The sequence below is a fragment of the Herpailurus yagouaroundi genome, unplaced genomic scaffold (assembly GCF_014898765.1).
Source record: "Herpailurus yagouaroundi ecotype Mexico unplaced genomic scaffold, PumYag 187, whole genome shotgun sequence".
Lineage (NCBI taxonomy): Eukaryota > Metazoa > Chordata > Mammalia > Carnivora > Felidae > Herpailurus > Herpailurus yagouaroundi.
The window spans coordinates 25,738,478-25,752,699 of record NW_024412418.1 but is presented as its reverse complement, the minus strand read 5'-3'; the positions used below and the strand labels follow the sequence as shown (position 1 = coordinate 25,752,699).

Sequence of the window (14,222 nt, the reverse complement as noted above, 5' to 3'; positions counted from 1 at the left end):
TAGTTTGGAATATCCAAAGCAGAGTAAATTACTTTCTAGAAGACGCCTACTTACAGAGCAAGTTCATTACAAATCTGTTTTCATAGAGAATGCTTCTTCTCAATCACCAAATTAAATTGTCCAGGAAACATTACTATGCTATCCTGATAGCCTAAGGGAGATTCTCCATGACTTTAACTAAATGCAGTCTGCATTTCTTTTAGTATTTATGAAGCAAACTATATGGGTTTAAAATTGAATTTCTAAGGGCACCTGAGTGACTCAGTAAGTTAAGCGACTGACTCTTGGTTTCAACTAAGGTCATGATCTCACAGTTTGTGAGTTCAAGCTCCGTGTCAGGCTCTGTGCTAACAGTGCAGAGCCTGCTTGGTATTTTCTGTCTCCCTCTCTCTCACCCCTCCCCTGCTCTCTCTCTTTCTCTCTCTCAAAATAAATAAACATTTTTTAAAAATTAAAAAATAAACTTGAATTTCTATTGCATAAGCATTCCTTATTATTTTTTCACTTATTTCCTGAATTTCTTGAAAATGTTGTCTAACTAACCACTTTCATATTCAGAGTAGCACAGAAAATATGTTTTCTATTTTTTAAAGCCCATTAAATACTACTACTACTACTACTACTACTAATAATAATAGGTAAATATTAATTAAAGTAATTTGCTGGAAACTTATAATGCAGAAAGTACTACACAAAACCAACCCAGTACTGAAGCTTTAATTCTAGTGCAGAGTATCTGTTTCCAAGTTCTGCAAATGATGAACTCATCCTCAAATATACCTTCCTTGTCTATATTAGGAAATGGAATTATTATGTTTTATTTAGAAAGAGAAGGAAATAGTTGTTTTATGCTCCTTTTTTCAAGGGACTGAATTGAATTTTATATTAAATTATATACATTTTTTGGACTTCAAAATTATGGCACAGAAATATAATAATATGCCCCAAATTCGTACAGCAAGTATTAGCTAACAATTGCTATACTTATTACATAACAATTTCCCCTTTCCTTCAAGTATAAAATAGTGTCAGTTTGTCCGAATGTGTGAACCCTTTCAGTATCTAGCACATTGTTCACTAAGAGCCTTCAATAAGTGTTTGTTGACATGTAAATATACTTTTCAAAAATGCATAAATTTATAAAGGTTTTCCTTCACATAATCATGCAGGGTCAAGGGGAAAATTTGTCATTTCATAATTTTTCATTATAATCATTATTGTTAATTTAATTACTTTATTTATGGGCAGTATATTATAATTCCAAATGACCAATATCCCCCTACCTGATCCACTTTTTCCTATGTCAATACATGTTAGATAGAACCCTGAGACAGTCACATTAAATGTCATTTTATTTCACCCTCAGCACAAAAAAATTTTTGAGATTTTTTTCATAAATTCCATTAGTAATTAAATTCAGAGTCAATGTGAACAATTTTACTTGAACTATCTCTTTGTGCCTAATTATAACCAGTTCTCCTGATGTGTAGTATCACACAGTCTCAAATCTTGGAACTCTAACTATTGAAAAGCAAATTAAAATCTAACTTTTTTTTAGAATATTAATTATAATACTTTATACTCTGTTAGTATCTTTCATCTAAGGACTTCAAAAAACCATACAAGTGTTAATTAAAACTTTGTGGGATTTTATTTCCTTTTAGATATATGTGGAAAGGAGTCATAATATAATTATATATTATTAGACATTAGAGTCACCCAAATGACTTTAAAGAAAACCCTACTGTTTTGCTATTTTCTCCTTTTGTGAGTTTTGAGTATATATGAGAGACCCATGATTAACCAAATGTAGTACCTTTTAAAAAGCCTTAACACATTAGAATTTAATATTTCAAAATTGATCAAAAGGAAGAGCTTTATCTTCATGGACTAGAAAAAAAGAATAATAACTTTGGTCACAGTTAATGCAACTTTTTTTTTTTCAGTCACTGCTATGTATGAACTTTCTTTTTTCCACCTTCATTTTACCTTCACTGTGGGTACCCTTTTAAAGATATTTCAATCTATCTTGAGTTTAATATTCCCCTCAGATGTGCTTAAATAATATTTGTTGCAAGAAGCTTTATGTTTTATTTCCTAAATCATTAATTACTTAATACTCAATGTGGGCAATATCACACATTCTCATTTCCAGACTTTGCCTAACATGAACAGTTGCATCACACTCCATGCCTCTTCCCAATAAGATGGCACAGGGGGGAATTTACAAAGATGAAAGAGGCACTATTTTTGCCCTGCAAAAGCTCACAGTTTTATTTTAGCCAGAAATTCTGAGGCTGAGATGAGTCAGTCACATCATAATACCAATAACTGCATTTATGTCTGTGTTCCTCATCACAAGAGGAGTTAGAATGGTCTGCCTACAGTTAGGTTGGCTTCTTGGAAATTCCATTTCATTTATTGGCCTTCACAACTAAAAAAGGCAAATTTCCTTAGGGAGCAAACAATTTCATGGTGCTCACCCTATGTTTTCCTTGCTCTAGTTAGTAGTCTAGGCAAATATTTATAGATAGTGCTCATTGTCAGAAGGCTGACAAGCCTTGAAGTTTGGCATAATCAGAAAGACCATGAAGGAATGCTTCAAAGTCCATGATGGACTTCCTCTGCTGATACTGTCTAATGAATAACTATAACTGATACCGTATTTTCTCACTCTTGAATTCCTGGGTGAAAAATATATATTGAACCCAATTTAAGTGAACAATTAGGTGAATTTTGACAAATACAACCACAATCATAATCATAATTATATGGAACATTTCTATCACCCCAGAAAATTTTCATATATTTATTTAAAGGCAATCCCATCCGCTTCTCCTCAACACCTGGCAACAACTGATCTGCTTGCTGTCACTATGGGTATAAACCTATTGTGTTTGGTGTATGGCTTCTTTAGCATAGCATGCTTGTGAAATATATCTGTAATGTTGCTTGTATGTGTACCAGTTCTGCTTTGTTGAGTGTAATATTCCATTGCATACATATTCCACAATTTCTTTATCCATAAACCTGGTGATGGGTGTGGGGAATAAGCTTAGATATCCCCTGGGCTGACACCAATGGGTTAACAAGGCATAAAGAATTACAAAGCCATAGGATGCTCACACCCGAGTTTGGGTAAACAAGACAAGGCAACCAAGAATAGGGAGGTGCATAGGCACCCCAGAATACAGAGGGGCTGCAGAGCCCCCAGAATAGAGAGGGATGAAAGGTGCTCAATACATAGGTATACGAAATAAACAAGATTAGATATTTAGGGTGGAAGCACCCCCAATTTAGTACTATAGCAGAAAGCTGCTTTCACAGGAAGAAAGGACCAAATTAGGTAAACAGGTAAATTGGGCTATAGACTGCTGCACTGCAGGTGTAGCAGCCCAGAACAGAGATGATCAACAAAAGAAAGGTGCCTTGTTAACTCTGAGGTTATTTGTCCTTTCTTATCCCCTAGGTTAGCTAAGATAAACAGAGGTGGTGCCTCTGTTATGGCTCTCTCTTATGGAGTTTTGAGATCATTAAATGAAGGTTTGCATGCACCATGCTTATAAATCTACCTGGAGTAAAATAAGTATTTAATATATATCATTAATATGTTTAAATTGAGAGCCCAGAGGAGTCAAAACTAATGACCAGCATCACCACCTTCACCATCACAACGCAGATCATCATTGTGGATACTTCTACTGCTGAGAGATTGGCGTTGGCCTCACTTAGTTATTTCCTTTAATGAGATTACTCCCCTTAAAGAATTTTAGACGTGATTTCTCACATTTTTTTATTTTACAGAAAAATATGTACTAAAGTATATTAAAAAGCAGGTAAAATTATTGCAAAATAATTTGTGTGATTGCATGCTATGCATTCTACTTAAGGACATGGAAAGGAGCCATGACATCATTTTTCCTGGAAATTTGGATTTGACAAGTACCTACTATGGATTCAAGTTTGATCAGTTTAGAAAGCATCTTATATAAATGAAACTTCCAGAATACTTAACATGGATTCTCAGGCAGGTTTTAACTTTGGGTTTTGGGCTTTTTCAGAAGAGAATACAAATGAAGGCATGGGAACTCTACTAAGGAATTATTTAAATGTATAGCTTTGACTTGGGTCCTAGAAAACATTCCAAGTGGAGGGAATGAGTCTTTAAAATGTTTCTAAATTACTGGAAGGAATAGCCAGTCTCCTCAGGCCTACATCTCTCCAGGAATGCAGAACCCTATTTGTTCAGATAAGCGACTTCAAATAACAGTTGTTACAATGTGGTGTCGAATAGATGCCAAGCATTTAATGCCCATTTTCTCCATTTGTAACAAAAAACTCGAAGCTAAAGGTTTTCTTGTCCCCATTTGGCAGAGAAGGAAACCGAGACTGAAAAGTTACACAGTTGGGATGGTGTCCCATTGCTTCTAACTGCCAAGCCAGAGTCAGAATACAATTTTTCTTGACCCCAAAACTCATTGTATTTCCCTGAGTTCAGTGGTATCTTATTCTGGCATTAATGTATCAGAGTCAATAAAATTTCTTTCCAGAAATAGCCATCCCATTTTCAGAAGAGACTCATTTTGAAGATTATGTTCATTTTTGTGTAATTAGAAGTCACCCTGTAATCAGCAAATAATATTTGTCAAAATTTAAGGAAATTTAATTTTTTTATCTTTATGTTTCATTCTGTAGAGAAAGTCTGAGAATGGAGAAGCTGTATATAAATCTTTCTCCTTGTTTGAATTCTTACATAGCTTTCCGCCTCCTGCTTTATTGACAAAATTCTAAGCACTTAAAGTATACAATATGGTCATTTAATATATGGATACATTATAAAAGGGTTTCACCATCTAGTTAATTAATACATTAATCACTTTCTTTCTACTGTCTTGGCAAGTTTCACTTATATAATATAGTGTTACCACCTAGTGCAGCCACCATGTCTTAAATATGGCTTTTTATTTCTTGTCAAGTGGATGCGATAACTTTCCTGCTCTTACACAAGTTAACAAGTCAGGCTTGTCAGTTGCTAAATGGGTAGCGTTAATTGAAGATTGAAGTGACCCTGCCATTCTTGCCCATTCTCTGTAAACCAGCGTCATTATTTCAACCTTTTTAGTCTTCTGTGTGGTTAACAAGGACCTTCAACTCAGCATGACAAATAAATAAATTGTAAAATGAAAATGGCAAAGGCACCTTACATTCTGGACACATTTCTTCTTTCTGACTCCCCATTAAAAGCTAGGATAATTCCCTTAAATACACAATATTTGCAGGAGATAATACAATTAACAAACATAGGTATGCAAATTAAAACAATAATATTTATCTTAGAAATATATTAAATGAGGTAATATAGCCATCTGTCTTGGATAGGCTGCTGTTACTCTCTGAGCTGGGTTACTGCTGTTACTCTCCACAGCTGAACAAATTCTCTCATTTGGATTCATTGGTTTGATCAATTATGTACACAGACCTCGTTGGTTACAAGCAAAAACACTGATTCTGGACAAGTTCAACTAAACAAAGGAGTTTTGGAACACCTGGGTGGCTCTGTTGGTTGATGGTCTAATTTTGGCTCAGGTCATAATCCCTTGGCTTGTGAGTTCAAGCCCCACATGGGGCTCACTGCTGTCACCACATAGCCTGCTTTGGATCCTTTGTCTCCCTCTCTCTCTGCCCCACCCCCTCTCTATGTCTCAAAAATAAATAAACATTAAAAAAAAAAAAAAGGAAAGGAGTTTATTGACAGAACATCAGGATATTGCAGTAAGAGAGAATGGGAGAGACAAGCTTGGGAAAGGACTAGAACAAAGCCTGTTCCAGAAGATTGGGAAGGAAGAATAGAAGAAGAAAAAAAAAAAAAATTTGTAACTGGAAAATCTGGAATGGAAGTACTCAATCACTTGTAGATGTTTCCTACATTCACTTCCCTTCCATTCGGTACATGTTCTTTATTTTCCTCTTCTCCCTACTCTAATGAGTGATGAAAAGGAAACAAAAACAAAAACAAAAACAACATAATACAAGCACTTTTTAGGGGCACAGTACATGCAAGGTTCAGGAGATACAATGGGGAATAAGGCAAAATGTCCTCCGAGTGGGTAGTTAGCAGTCTAGCAGAGAGGTTTAGGGAAACACCTGAGATGAACTGACAGGATGTAGAGAAGAGGCTTGTAGTATGCAGATTGATGTTAAGCACAATATTAATTCTAATGATTGAAAACCTCAAAAGAGTAACACTTCAACCACTGAAGAATAAATCTACATTTGAATCACAAATTTAATCAATGGAATATTGTTTGGACATTTAAAATATAAATCTGTAGGGGCACCTGGGTGACTCAGTCTGTTAAGCGTCTGACTTCGGCTCAGGTCATGATGTCACAGGTTTGAGCCCCGCATCGGGCTGTGTGCTGACAGCTCAGAGCCTGGAGCCTGCTTCAGATTCTGTGTCTCTCTCTTTGCCCCTCTCCTGCTTGTGCTCTATATCTCTGTCTCTCTCAAAAATAAATAAATGTTAAAAATTTTTTTAAATTTTAAATATAAATGTATAAACCACAAAGCAATATGAAAAACACTTATAATTTATATGTGTAAAAATAGAATACAAAATACTATAGGCATCATAATTATACCTGTATAAAATATGCACACATAAGGATATGGACAACCCAGAAAAATAAAAATAGCTAATGCTAAAATAGTTGATGAGCTTTATTTTTAATTTTGTTTAGGGTAGTTATAATATAATTATACAATAAATATTATTTAGAGAAATAAGTTGGACTATTTACTCCATTTCGTGATTATTCAACAAAAATAAAACATGCTACAAATGCTCTGATGCAAATTAATGTAATTTAATTCCATTCTTTAACCTAGCCTATTTGCAGCTAGAGTTTTGTTGTGAATGTCAGGAGAGACAAATTGTTTAAATGTTAGTGTTTACATATGCTTCTTTGTTTCTTACCAGCTTTATACCCTAAATGTACCTACAGTTTTTCAGCCATAGGAAAAACCTATTGAATGTCAAATAAATTTTAGTTGGAATAAATGCTTCCCCTGACTCTTGCATTCTGCATTTTACTGTTCTCAATCTTTTCTGAAAGTTGTGAGTGCTTTAAAATCTTTTTTTTTTAATTTAAACTAAATACATACCCTTTCCTTTTGACTCTATTTAAGTTGACTTTTCCAAATTATGCAGGTTCTTTTTTTTTAATGTTTATTTATTTTTCAGAGAGAAAGAGCACAGCAGGGGAGGGACAGAGAGAGGGGGACAGAGAATCCCAAATGGGCTCTGTGCTGTTAGCACAGAGCCCTTGCAAGGCTCAAAGCCACAAACTGTGAGATGCTGACCTGAGCTGAAGTCGGACACTCAACAATTGAGCCACCTAGGCTCCCCCAAGTTATACAGGTTCTAATCTTTCTTTCTCCAAATAAGAGAAGTGTACTATTATCACATCTCCACTGTTGACACCTTAATTCAGCCCTTCCAGATCTACTGATCTGAAGTAGCTCTTTAACTGGGTTCATCCACCAAAATCTTTGCCATTTCCAATTTTCCATTTTTGCACTGACTGCTGCCACATCATTCTGTCAGGAACCTAATGATGACGTACACCTCCATTAAAAACATGTAGTTGGCTCCACATGAATTACTTAAGTACATACTCACTAGCTAAACATTTGAACCCCCTTTCTTCCTTTCAAGCATTATCTTCCTGGTATATACCCATCTTATCCCATAACCAGCCAAATTGGCCAATATACTGTTTCTTGATTGTAATTCTGACTTGCCCACCTCTATGTCTTTGTTCATGTTATTTCATTTACCTGGCATGCCCTCCCTCATTGTTGCCAAATTTGTCAAACTTTGTTCTATCCTTCAGAGCCAAACATACAGGGTGCCTGGGTTGCTCAGTAGGTTAAGCGGCCAATTCTTGATTTCAGCTCAGGACATGATCACCCAGTTCATGGGTTTGAGCCTTGCATTGGCTCTGCACTCATAGTGTGCAGCCTGCTTCAGATCCTTTGTCTCCCTCTCTCTGTCTGCCCCCACTCACTTGCTCACTCTCTCTCCAAAAACAAACAAAACATTAAAAGTTTAAAAAAAAAGCCCAACATAAATTTTCTTATTATCCCAAATAGATTTGATTTTAAACCTTTCAGTCAAAACAAAATTTGTTTCCATTTCTTGGCTATTGCAAATAATGCTACAATGAACATAGGGGTGCACATCTCTGGATTAGCCTTTTTGCTTACTGGATAAACATCATAGTGGAATTACTGGATCATATCAGAATTCTATTTTTAACTTTTTGAGGAACCTCTATAGTGCTTTCCACAGTGGTTGTACCAATTTACATTTCCACCAATAGGGCACAGGGTTCCCTTCCCTCCACATCCTCACAACATTTGTTATGTCTTGTTTTTCTGACATTAACCACTCTGATAGGTGTTAGGTGATATACCAGTGTGGTTCTGATTTGCATTTTCCTGATGATTAGTGATGTTGAGCATCTTTCTGTGTGTCTGGTGGCCATCTGTATGTTTTCTTTGGAAAAATGTCTGTTCAGATCCTCTGCCTTTTTTAAATCATTGGCTTTCTGGTGTTGAGTAGTATAAGTTCTTTATCATTTGCAATATCTTCTCCTAGTCAGTAGGTCGCCCTTTTGCTTTGTTGATGGTTTCCTTTGCTGTGTGCTTTTCTGCAACAACATGGGTAAACCTAGACAGAGAAAGACAAACACCATACAATTTCACTTATATGTGGAAAAAATTTTTAAAAATGAACACACACACACACACACACACACACACACAAAATTAAATACAGAGAACAAACTGGTGGTTGCTAGAGGGGAGGTGGGGGAGGATGAGTGAAATAGGTGAAAGGAATTATAAGGTATAAACTTTCAACTATAATATAAATAAGTCATTGAGATGAAAAGTACAGCATAGGGAATATAGTCAATAATACTGTAATAATACTGTAGGGTGACAGATGGTGACTACACTTTGTGTGGTGAGCACTGCATAATGTATGAAATTGTTGAATTAACATATTGTGCACCTGACACTAACATAACTTTGTATGTCAACTATATTTCAATAACAAAAATTGAAAAATAAAAACACTACTCTTTGTTCCCTTTTGCAATATTTAATCTGCTTTGTATTGAAGTCATTTATGTAACAATGAGATTTTTATAATCTCTGTGAGAACAAGGGCTACCCATTTCTGATCTTGGATCCACCCTTAACATCTAACTCAGAGTGATGGCTTATTTACTAGTTTAGAGGCCACTCCAAAGCTTGATTTCCAGCTTAATCAGCTTAGTTAGTTTTCCTAGCTTAGGGGAATATTCGGAGTGGATAACAGAAAGCACAAATGTGCAGAAGGAGGACAAAAACAGAAAGATTGAAAAAAACAAGGAAAGAGCAATATACCCATAAGCATGCCACATACAACAAAGTGAAACTTGTATAAATATAAATCAAGAGGGATACCTTGTTCAGTTGTTTGTTTGCTTGTTTGTTACTTAAGACCAAACAGGTGAGGTTAGCATATTTAGGTACTATTTTCGTAAAATGGGTGCCTTATTTTATTTTGGATTCATATGATGCCCTGCTGCTGACATATTCTTCCTCCAATCCTGGGGTCACTAACCATTTGTTTTCCTTTTTCCACCTGTCAGAGTTCCCTCTTAATCTTACACTATATTCAAAGATTACAAGTCATATGGGGCTCCTGGGTGGCTCAGTTGGTTACGTGTACGACTTCGACTTCAACTTGTGGGTTCCAGTCTCGCATCGGGCCCTGTGCTGACAGCTCAGAGCCTGGAGCCTGCTTCAGATTCTGTGTCTCCTTTTCTGCCCCTTCTCTTCTTGTGCTCTCTCTCTCTCTCTCTCTCTCTCTCACACTCTCAAAAATAAATAAATAAACACTTAAGAAAAGATTACAGCTGTGCTTTATGGACATGGAACTTCATCATCTTATCAAGTGAGAAGTCTCATAAGTAGAATTTTAATTACCTTTAAAGGTTCTCTGTTTGTTTGTTTTGGGTTGAAAGAAATTTGATAATGTGGAGTATACAAATCATTATGTTCCCTTCAACACTTATCAACATACTTGTCATAGAAAATGTTTAATATTATTTATCAAATAGAAGTGCATGTATTTGAAGCTATAGGAGAGGTATATCTCAGAAACATAATAATTTAAGTACAAACTTGAGAAAAGAAGGAGTGAAGACTGTCTAGGGTCCGCAGGTCAGGTAATGGAGAAAGAGAATGAAACTTCCAAACTCATTCCTAGTCTAACATCTTAGTGGTTTCATCCACTGGCCTCAGATTATTGCTTTCATGCAAAGTCGTACTTTTCTTTTGTAACTTCTTTGTTTCTCCTGATTTAATTCCAATATCTGAAGGTTTCTGAATAAACACGACTAAAGTGCACTTTGTAATAAATGAAACAATCGGTGGTGGTATCACAGAAAAATTGTCTCAAAAAGCACGCATTTCTAAGCAACTTAGAATTGAGTTGCGATTTTTTCTCCTTTGTAAATTCTAGAAAACAAACACTTAATTTCAGCTTCTAGTCTCATCTCCCTCTTAATTAAGTGGGTATGGAGTGTTGATTTGCTCTGTCATAGACAATTTTAGTTGCTGTAGTTTCTGTTTATCAATTATGCATTTTCTTTTGATTTTGGAGTGCTTTTTAAGGGTTTTACAGAAAATGAGTTAGAATCAATTTAATGTGCCTCTCTTGCCATATAGAACCAAAGTAAGACAGACAAGGAGGATAGGCACAAACTCAACCAAGACTTGTCAACAAATCACTGCAAAACCTTAACCGCTCTATTGGTTTTACTTATGTCTGTTTCAAGACATAAGCTGTTAAAGAGCTTCTTGGTACAAGCCCTTCCGTTTTTGTTTGTTTTGTTTATTTTTTAAGTTTATTTATTTATTTTGAGAGGGAGAGAGAGACTTGGGGAGGAGCAGAGAGAGAGGGAGGGAGAGAGACTCCCAGGCAGGCTCCGCACTGTCAGCACAGAGCCTGATGACAGGCTGGAACCCACAAACTGTGAGACCATAACCTGAGCCAAAGTCAAGATTTGGGCGCTTAACTGACTGAGCCACCCAGGTGCCCCAGTACTTGCCCTTCTTAATACAAATTAGATTCAACAAACATTTTCTTTTCTTTTTTTTTTTTTTAATTTTTTTTTTCAACGTGTATTTATTTTTGGGACAGAGAGAGACAGAGCATGAATGGGGGAGGGGCAGAGAGAGAGGGAGACACAGAATCGGAAACAGGCTCCAGGCTCTGAGCCATCAGCCCAGAGCCCGACGCGGGGCTCGAACTCCCGGACCGCGAGATCGTGACCTGGCTGAAGTCAGACGCTTAACCGACTGCGCCACCCAGGCGCCCCACAACAAACATTTTCAAATGAGATATTTGCATTGAAACCAAACAGGTGCATATTAAAGTTTGAAATATAATTTAAAAATTCTAAAGGATAGATAAGATGGTCTAGACTGATGAACTGATAGCTATGTTTTAACCAATGTAATGCCATAAAAAACTGCTTACTATTGGATATATCTTGTGTTTTCAGTGTTAACATATGAAAGGTAGTAGTTGGGTTTGCTCTTTAGAGTGTTTTAAAGTCAAATTTTGCACTTAGTAACCTAATTATTGTTATTCGTTTTGTTATTGGTAATTAATTTTACTGTTCCATACAATACCAAAGTTTTGAAATCTATTTGTTTTTAACTTCTATTTTCACAGCTGGTACTAGGTGGGGTTCAAACTCAAATCCAGATCAAAGAGTGTCTCTCCCCACTGCAATGGCTCTCCGCTGACTATTTGGGAATACACCACTATAACACCCCTCCCATCGTGGACTGTGTGTTGTTTCTCAGCAAAGAGGTAAGTAATTAGGGGGATTTCCTTATTTATGTAAGTACTTATCTTTATTTACTTATGTAAGAGTTTGGTGTTACCTTGCAGACTTTTGTTGCTAGACTGTCACATTTTGGCAGATGGCAGATTGTTGTCTAAAAGCACAGAAATAAACAGATCATTCTGATATCTTTTGGTGGAGATTTGTATGTAGGAGAGAGGTTGTATAATCATTTTAATAAAGATGCATTCGTGGTTCATCCCATTTCATAATGTACAGACCTAGCTGTGCTCCTCCCTAGGTCTCCCGTATAATTAAAAGGGCAAGCTGCATGTTGAAGCAGCTGAATTTGTGCATGATTTCCTGATCAAACTGCATATTTTATTACGTGAATTTCCAAAGGCAGGTACTTTTTCTAATCAAGCTGAATTTTTAACTAATCAAGATAATTGTTTCCATGACCTGTTCCTAGACTTTCACTGTACTCTTTTGTTCAATTCTTAAGCTTACTACTTTCATATTTTTTGTTTCCTTTAATATAAATAATACTTCTTCCATAAATTTAATCAATGACCTACTATATCTAGATACATGTGGATTCATTATTTCAAAATTATAGTATATTGCTTAGTTTAATGTGGATAAAGGGGAGATATCAACTTTTTATGTATTCAAGAAAGATAATCTTTGGTTCAAATTGATGCAGAATGGAGAGCCTATGTTCTCAAACTCTATACTGGTTTAAATATACATATGAAGAAGTATACAGGCCACCTGTTTGCAAATACACTGCTTTTAGAAATGGCTGTACTTCTTCTTAAAGTGACAGAATAATTCTGTTCTTATAAAACTATTTTTTTTTACTTATAGCTAGATTGGTAGATTGATATGCACTAGTTTAAAAATAACTTAATCGTAAAAATGTAAAATAAGAGAAAATGGAAAGGAAAGAGGAAGTGGGGATTCAGAAAAGAGAAAGAGAAAGAGAGATTGAACTAATATTAAATGTTTGGCACATTAAATGCCTACCTTAAATATATCATTTACAATAATCCTATGAGCTATACATTATTAACCTTTTTCTGACGATGACACTAAAATTGAGTACTTAAGTTTTTCCAAGGTCATACATCATCAAGCAACAGATCTAAAACTTAGCTGAAGCCTGTCTAATGTCAAATCTCATATTTTTACCTTAACTGATGCTGTATTTTCCCAGAGTCTGGTTGCTGCTGACTAGAAATAGCACGAAGTTTCAAGTCAGATCCACCCAGGTTGAATTTTTATTCTAATACGTATTAGAAGTTTGATTTACTGCTAGTGGATTAAATTTTATTGTCCTTTTCTCCTCCTTTGCTAAGTATGAAAAAACGAGGGAGAGGAAGAGGGTCATAGCTGAAGGGCGGAGGGGGAATAGAAATAAAAAGAGCAGGAGGAAATGAGCAATTTGATAGTTTTAATTTTCTCTTTCATTCTCCCTCTTCCACCCTCCTTTTCACCCTTCTTTCTTCCTTCTTTCCCTCCCTTCCTCTCTCTTCTGCCTCCCTCCCCATCTTATGGTTATTCCAAAGTGTATCCATTACAAAGGGCTTATTCTGGGCTCTTAGGTCTGTGATGAGTAATGAATAGGTTACTTCTTAGTAGACATTTACCAAAACGCGGAACGTCCATGTTCTATGATCAGTGCACAATCAGTCCAACCCCCGATATCCCCTTTAGCAGCATCAAAACACTTGTGATTTTCATCAGTGTATTCAGAAAGCTTACCTCCAGAAGCATGAAGATTTTCAGTTATATAAGGTGTCATTACACGTCCCCAGAAATTTGCAAAAATGATGAGCAGTAGAGGTGTCTACCTAAGAGATCACCCTCGAAGTATTCCACCTAAAGATAACTGTATTAAAATTTTTATCTTTTCATTTCCAATCTTTTTTACAATAAACAGCTGATTTTGGATAGTCATAGTAATCATCTAAACAATTTGCATTTTATCCTATAAACATTTTTAATATTTCTAAACATTTTTAAGAAATGCTCCATCACTAAAAGTATGTCATGTTATTGTGATATCATTAATTAATCATCCAATATTGAACCATTTATTTATTTCCTGTCTTTCTAATCATATAAAGTTTTAGTATAATTGAAGATTATTTGCTTCAAAGAGGAAGTTCCAGAGTAGAAAGAAATTTATTCATAAATATATTGATGGTATTTTCATTTTTAAATTGCATCCAAAATTATGCATTAATTTATTATTATAAAAGGATTGCAAGTAAAGAATATGAGGATTTATTTAATTTTATTTAT

General features: G+C 35.5%; 1 pseudogene; it reads right to left on the bottom strand.

Annotated features, from left to right (window-relative positions):
* Positions 1–13,719, bottom strand: part of LOC121043742 (40S ribosomal protein S6-like) — a 37,270-nt pseudogene extending 23,551 nt beyond the window's left edge.
* Between the last annotated feature and the right edge of the window lie 503 nt (positions 13,720–14,222).